Genomic DNA, 8436 nt, shown 5'->3' with positions numbered 1-8436 from the left:
ATTCTGTGTGTTTTTGCAGGCTTTGGGGTTCGTCTTGTTACACTCATGTTCGATGAGAGAGAAAATTATAACATGTTTAAGTCTCAACTTTATACGTTGCCATGTATTTAATGTTTTTTTCCGCCGTATATGATCACATGTGAGTCAATGTAATAGAGAATGAAAGCTTCATTGCCCCTTTTAATCCCAAAGTTTGGAATGATAATTCTGTTGTATATCACTTTTTTAGGTGTTCAAATAATATTTTGCTTCTATACGGTACGGTGCGTGTGTAATGCGTTATTGATCGACAGAGAGAGAGGGAGAGAGCTTGATGACAAAGTTTGTTTTTTTATTGTTTCTATGTATCAGCCGACGTCAATGCTTTTTAAATTCGAAATCTTAAAGGCTTATTTATACGAGTATATTTCCCCGAACCATGCGGAGACAATGACCGCTGATTTATTCTTTTTATGAAATCATATCGTTTATCACATAACCCTACCCGTAATGGAATAACCGTAAAAAACATCAAAAACCATGCATGGGTCCGAAAGCATATTTGCCTTTACAACTCTTGGAAGCTAACGATTTATAGAGTGAAAATTAATTTTAAATGAATACATTTGCTTAATTAATTGTACAATCTAGCTACTTGTTTTGATTTGTAAAATCATACTGTAGTCACTTTTAGTTTTCGATTTATTTTTTCACAAAACAACAAAGTATTTTTGTTTTATTTTTCGATTATTCATAATATACTATGTTTCATCGTATTCGTATGAACGGAAACTTTATACATGGGCCGCACTCGTATCTGTATATAACTACTGTATTCTTTTTCTGTATAAATACACTATACTGCATAAAACGATAACACTTTTTCACTGTAGAACATATATGAATTATACGTGCCATTTTTTAAAACACTGGAGGTGTACCAACTTTTGTTAACGCCAGTTTAAAAAAAAACATTCAAAGAATAGATTAGATTAGAAGACATTAAAAATCTGTAAATTCGTCTAAAGAGAATATACTTTCAACCATGTCTGGTTCAAACGTCTTTAATAACAAGAAATATTATATATTAGCTAAACCGAAAACAACACTAAAATCATATACCCGGATTGAAACAACCTCTACTTGCATATTGATTAAGAAAAAAATTGGGATATAAAACTTAACTTTTCACCGTTTTCGACTCCCTAATTCTGGCCGCCACATACTTCCTTTTTCGTTTTATTTTTCATTTCCAAAACAAAAGCAATATGATTTTTTTTAGTTACATCAAAATTACTCGACTATCTAAGTTTCGAATGTTCGTAAAACAATTACTCAAATTAAAAACCTATCCTCCAAAAGAGATAAGAATTAAACACGTCTCACATTTGCCATCCGATCCATTTACTCGGTCAAAATTAGTCATAGAAAAAAGTCACGACAAAAAAATTAGAAAAACATTTCGGCGTGTGGGGTATATGCTTTATCAATGTAATCATGTCATGTTTTAAACAAAGTATTCTTGATGTTGACATATGTGATAACTAAGAGATGATAGCCCAACTTAATTTGTCTATTAACTAGGTGGCATCTTTCTATTAGTCTGATTAAGCACAGTATCATTAATTATGACCGAACTTTTATGCGGAAGAGAAGACATTAGAGTTGGATGGCTATGATATGACTTAGGGTTGCTGTGTAACAAAGTTGGTTGGTCGCTTGAGCCAATAGAGAGAAACAACAACTTAAATGTGATCCAAAACGTACAAAATCTCAGATAAAAAATCATCTGATCAAGAATCCTATTTAGAAACACGGTGGAAAATAAAATCTAAGGCTATGATACTCTTGTCTCCTTTAAGTCCGTGTAACCTATAGTTTTTTTTTTTGGGACACAAAAGATACCACAAATTCGAAACCATCCAAAGGTGTACTATAGTAGGAAAAATAGTCCATCGACTGTAAATTTCGGCAAAATACTTTAGATACTTTTTCAAGGAAGCATTTACAAGAATTAGTGCAACGTTAATTTGAAAACAAAAAGAAAGTCAAGTAATAATTTAACTTATAAAGCAATAATAAGGAAAAGACTTCTAGATCTCATACTAAAAAAATAGATTGATTTTATAAGTCCTATGACTCGAAAACAATTACAATTTATATATATATATATATATATATATATATATATATATATTGATAATACTGAAACAATGTTAATAGAAAAGTATAAGAAACACTTGTTCCACTCACATATTTTTTCTATCCAATTAATCAATTAGTTGTTTTATTTACCAAATTTAATCAAATGAGAAGAAGATGCCAGTTCCTCTCGCTTGAATTCAAATTAGTAGTATTATACTGAAAAATCATACCGATTAAAATTTCATTTTTAATTCATATCTAAATTTTAAATAGTAACCTTTAATCAGTTTCTAATAATTTTTATAATTAAATAACTACTTGTGCTGGTTTTAAAATACCAATTCGGTCGAGAATACCCTATTAATTTATAGTATGTTATTTATGAGTAATATGTATTGATTAAGTGAATTAAAACTTTGGTAATGACATAATAATGGTACTAGCAATACAACTAATATACTGGTCAATGCATGAGTAGTTTCATGTCAAAACAATTGATAAAGATTTGTCCCGACGATATGGAGGGATGAATTATTTCTAAAATAGTTTTTGTTCATCTAAGATAAATGATCAGTCCGACCAAAAAAAGATAAATGATCAATCCGGCATATAATATATGCATAAACGATCCAACATATAAAACTTTGGTAATGGTACATGGTACATAATAATGGTACGTACTGGCAATAAAAATCCCAAAAATAATATACCAGTCAATGCATGAGTAATTTCATATCAAAACAATTGATAAAGATTTGTCCCATCGATTTGGAGGTATGAATTATTTCTAAAGTAGTACCAAAAAAAAAAATTCGAATTATTACAATCGATTTTGTTATCATCATTTAGTCATCTAAGATAAATGATCAGTCCGACCAAAAAAAAGATAAATGATCAATCCCGGCATATAATATATGTATAAACGATCCAACATATAAGATCTAAAAGAGCCCTATGCAAAATCATGACACACAACGACACAATTAAACCCGTGGCATAAAAAAACTTGCAAGAAAAGAACTAAAACAACATATAATCATTGTTTACACATATTAAAATATTATAATGACGCATGCATTAGATATTTTAAACACTTCATATTATATATATTGTCTTAGTGTGTTTTAAATTTATCACCAAACTTTTTTTTTATGAAGTTACACTAGATATAGTTATATTATTAATTGATCAATATATGACCTCATTGTTTTTGTATTAGTGTTTCAAGTTGTATTGCAATCCGTTTTAATTTAGTGTCTAGTTATGTTTTTTTTTTTATAATTCAAAAAAAAAAATCAAAGCATCAATTTAAACTATTCTTTAACAAAATGAAGTCTACCTTAGCTTATGTAAAAAGGATATGGCGGTGAGGGTCAAAGAAGTAAAATTGAAACAAGAATGTGACGAGACTGAGCCATGTGACCTCACAACACGATTCGTCTCTCTCTCTCTCTCTCTCTCTCTATTGATCTTAAACATTGGCTTCTCTCTTTTCGATAACACAATCCAAAGCTCTCTCTCTTTCTCCGTCTCTCCTCTCTCTCTCTATTTCCGATCAAAAAGTTGACTAGCTTTCTGCAGCAGTACCATTTCCAATGTCTTTGTTTCCCATTTACTTTTATCTCATCCTTCGATTCATTATACTTGATCAAATCATGCTCAGTTATTATTGATTCTATTAAAAGTAAATGTTTTTTTCTTTCAGCAAATGGCTTAAAGTATCTCAAAGAAAGATTAATGCCTTCTGCCTTACACTCTCTTATGTAATTTTTATTTACATTTTTTCACATATATAAAAAATGAAAATAGAGTAAAGATAAAGCATGAACGAAATTGTTTACAAATTTTAATTTAATTTAAATGGAAATTAAGTTATTTGGAAATTCTCAAAATATAATATACGGCACAACAAAAAATACAATACATGCTATCATAGTACCAAAACCAGTTGTTTCAGTAATCAGTACATGTAAATATCGTCACTCGACAGCGTGAATACATTATTCATATATCGTTTTCAATCGGCTTGATACATTTGAAATTTTCGATAATAAATCTATTTTCCAACAAGACATTCCATACGGTATTTTGGTTTTCTGATGATTTTGGGGTTTTAATATTTATAGTATACAATTTCCATGCACATTTATTTACTAGGAACGAAGAGGTTTTTTCTTGGAGAATGTAATACTTTCTGGTATATATGGTGATTATAATGCAATTTTATCAGATTCTTGTCCAACTTGAATTAAATTATATACTAGTATGATTTAACTAAAAAATAATCTAGGGACAAACTCAAATAACACGTCGCAAGTTTTCCTTTGTCGTAATGTAGTTAGATGCACGCTCTTCTACAATTTTTGCATGTCCTTATTAGTACAACGGACTTAATTATTTAAGTTAATTAATACATGTTCGTACATGATTCTTGATGCCCTGGCCATATCTTCGTCGGATTATGGCACGCATATGTTTACAATTAATTATTTATTTATCGAGTCTGACTATATGCTTTTCTGTTGGTCATACTGCACTTTGTAAAATAGTGAAATGATCTGCTAAAAGTCAAGTTTTACACTAGTCTGATAGGTTTTGACCATTTTTTTTTTCCAAAAATCTTCTTACGATAAAAATTTCGTATATACGCACCAATGACCTATCAATTTTCAATTCATATCAAGAAATGGGTTTAAACTTTTAAAAAATTAAGATAATTTTGCCGTTTAATTAGTAACATATATTAAGGAAAACAAATAAAATGTTGCTGTCTTCTTATAGAAACCTGTGTTTTCAAATCAAAGTTTTGTAGCAAGATAACTCTGGTAACGTCATAAGGCCGAAAATGCTAGAATTTGCAATTTGCTGTCATTAATATATCGGAGCATCCATTATTATACTTTTGTGGTGATAATTAAAAAAAAAAAAAACTAAATAGCTTACAACTAAGCAATACTGGCAACAAAATTAACACCCTAATCTACATTTTAAAACAAACCTCTGAAATTAGCATGTGGTTTAAGCGGAAACCCCGCTACCTGAAATTCTAACTCGAGGACTGTACTTGTTCAAAGCATGTGTTCATAATATTCTAAACCTTAATTATTATATATATCCTTTGTCTTAAGACTAGCTAGATTGCGATAGATATGAATCATCGTGTTAAAGTTCTAATTTGCTCTGTGACGTAGTATATTTCAGTCAATTAAATTATCAATCCGCAATCTGCATTAATCAACTTACTAAGAATACACAAAGTTGTTTAATCTATTCTTAAAAAGAATTGGTTTTGTTGTAACAATCTTAACTAGCAAACAAATTAAAGAAAAGAAACAGAACACAACTAATAACAAACTTTGAATCAAGATTAAACAAGTAAACCTTGGGCAAGGTAATTGACTTGGGAGATAGCTAACCAATCCTAGATGTCCAGGCAACAATCAAGAACAATCCTATGGCTAAGAACACTAATGCAAATCAATCCATTTCCATGGTAGAGATTCCTATGCTAATCAAGTGATAATCAACTTTTTCCAAAGGCAATCACAAAGCTAGCATGCATTAAGAACAAGTCTTAATACCACTAAGCATCCTAATCATCAATTTCCATTGGCTAGGAGTGCAAAGCCCTTGAATAGTTTGGTTCAGGAATTTCATCAAACACCTTCTGGGCAATGGAAATCCTAATGTCTAGATTCAAGCTTGATCAAGGCTTTCCAGCATTATTAACACTAAACAAGATAGGAAACACATAAATAAGGCTCTAGACATCAAAGATCAATCATATATCTCCCTAATCTACCTAGCCCAAAGTTCTAATGATCTACTCACTCATCATCATGATCACACAAAGGAAATAGTTTGATCTTTGTGAAATCATAATAAGAGATTATAGATTAAGAGAGTTGAAAGAGAAATTGCTATTAAAAAACTTAGAAGTACTCCATCATTCAACAAACCAAGAGTAAATAAGCTTAAGAATCCTAAGTGGCTGCTAAACAAGAGATAAACAAAAGATAAACCAAAAATAAGAGATAAGAGATAAGTCTCCCCTTAATACCTTAATAGGGTTAGAGTATTTATAGCAAAATAAAAGGGAGCCGGGTCAACCCAGTTCAAACCGGGTCAAACCCGGATCAAAACTAAAACAAGTTTGGTGATGGTCTCACACGGCCATGCTTTGACCGATTGAGATGGCCGATTGGGATGCCCGGGCACACTTTGGCTGATGGTGGTGGCCGCTGNCACACTTTGGCCGATGGTGGTGGCCGCTGGTGTAAACGGTGTTTTCTCTTCTTGAGCTCTATCGGCCATGGCTTGGCCGATTGATGAGGTCACGTGGCTCTAACGGTCATGGCTTGGCCGATTGAGCTTGGCCGCTGCTGTAAACGATCTTCCTCTTACTGAACTCCATCGGCCAGCTCTTGACCGATTGGGATGGCCGCTGGTCTTCACTCGGCCACCGTTTGGCCGCGTGTGACTCCTGTCTTCACTCTGGCTGTATATACGTTCACTCAAACAGGTATAACTCTTTACACGCACATCTGATTGGCCTGAAATCACCTCCATTGCAAAGCTTACTCAATTTAAAATAACTTAGATGAAGAACTCTGGAGCTAAATCCCAAAGAAAGGTCTTCATACGAGTCGATCTTTGAGGGACTGCAAAATGGTTCCGAATCATCAATCATCTTGTGTGCATCCAAATGTGTGTCTTCCATTATATTGCTAATTATTGACTTATTTGGCTCCAAAGCACACTTTTCTTGTACATCTATACTCCATCATCTGAGATAACAAACTTGATGTAAAATGCAACCTAAACAACCTAAATGGTCATGAATATGCACAAAACAATGAAGAATTAAGCTCTAAAATTACATAAAAACACAAGATATCACTCTGGCCCATACGTACTAGAGCGTTTGTTTTTAATTTCGAGATTTTAGAAAAACACATTCTCTATATATTTCTGAATTTGGTATTTCGTTTTGTTATTTAAGAACAACAATAGTTCATTCACAGTTCCACAATGTATCCCTTTTAAGCTCAAAACAAAAGGAAAACAACAAGAATATTATCGATAGTACGTAAAGCTAAAAACAGTTGCTTGTAGCGAAAATCATCAACATAACACATATACGAATTCAACTTTTTCCTACCACTTTATTGAATATGATGGAATGATGGATGGTGTGATCGTGGGAAGATTAGGATTCAATGGATCTTAACTTCCTATTATTAAGAGTGAAAATGAATTCAAATGTTAAGACTTAGGAGGGAACACTAATTATAGTTTTTTTAGAGAGTGTGCGATGTTATGAAGTTTTTCTACATATTAATAAAATCTAAAACAGAGAATCTCTCTTATATCTTTAAAAATATATATACCATTATAACCAACCAATAATTCTATATTTTGAAAATATTGTGTAACTTACATAAAAAAGAAGAAGACCAAATTTGTATAGAGAACTCTAACATCAATTTAAATAAAGTGAAGTGAACATTAATCAACTACTAGTATACCGTGAAACAGGTGATTAAAAGGCTAAGATGTGTCCCCTATGCCTACGTGTTCCTATGCCTACGTGTTTATTTAATCAGTCCATGACATAAGGAACAAAGAATATATTGTCATTATTTAAATTGATTTTTTTGTTAAATTGATTTTGATGATAGGAAAAAATGCAGATATAATTAATGATATTTACGACTAATATTATTAACTTAGGGGAGATATTGGTTTAGGATTTAGAAAGAATTTTAATGATTTTAAAAGTTAGGTAAAATATGTTGTTATTCAATCAAGACTTTTAAAAATTCTTTAAAAATTTGGTGTTATTGGTTGTGGATTTGTAAAAAGTTATCTAAAATCTTGATAAATCTAGTGTTATTGGATTAAGAGTTTTATAAAGTCATTAAAAGTTTTATGTTATTCTGGTAAAACAAAAGAATCTTGGATTGTTAATGAATTCAAATTTTATGTTATTGGTTTAGGATTTTATATAATTTCCTTCATAACAAAAGTCATGAACACTCTTTCATCAAATAGAAAGATTTATCAAGATTAGAAAAAACAAATCATCAAGATTTTAAAAAACTTCCTAAACAATCTCTTAGAATCCTTCATTTTTAATTTTCAATTTTCTATGATTCTAACAATCAGCAAGAACATAAAGTCATTAAAATTTTTTCTAAATCCTAAACCAATACCTCCCCCTTAGCGGAACATAGTATAATAATATCTACGGGTCAACTAATTTTTCTGCACGGATTTGATTCGTATGAGACTGCTTGCTGCAGCTAAACT

The sequence above is a fragment of the Camelina sativa genome, chromosome 7 (genome assembly GCF_000633955.1).
Source record: "Camelina sativa cultivar DH55 chromosome 7, Cs, whole genome shotgun sequence".
Taxonomy (NCBI): Eukaryota; Viridiplantae; Streptophyta; class Magnoliopsida; order Brassicales; family Brassicaceae; genus Camelina; species Camelina sativa.
This window is presented reverse-complemented; position numbering follows the sequence as displayed.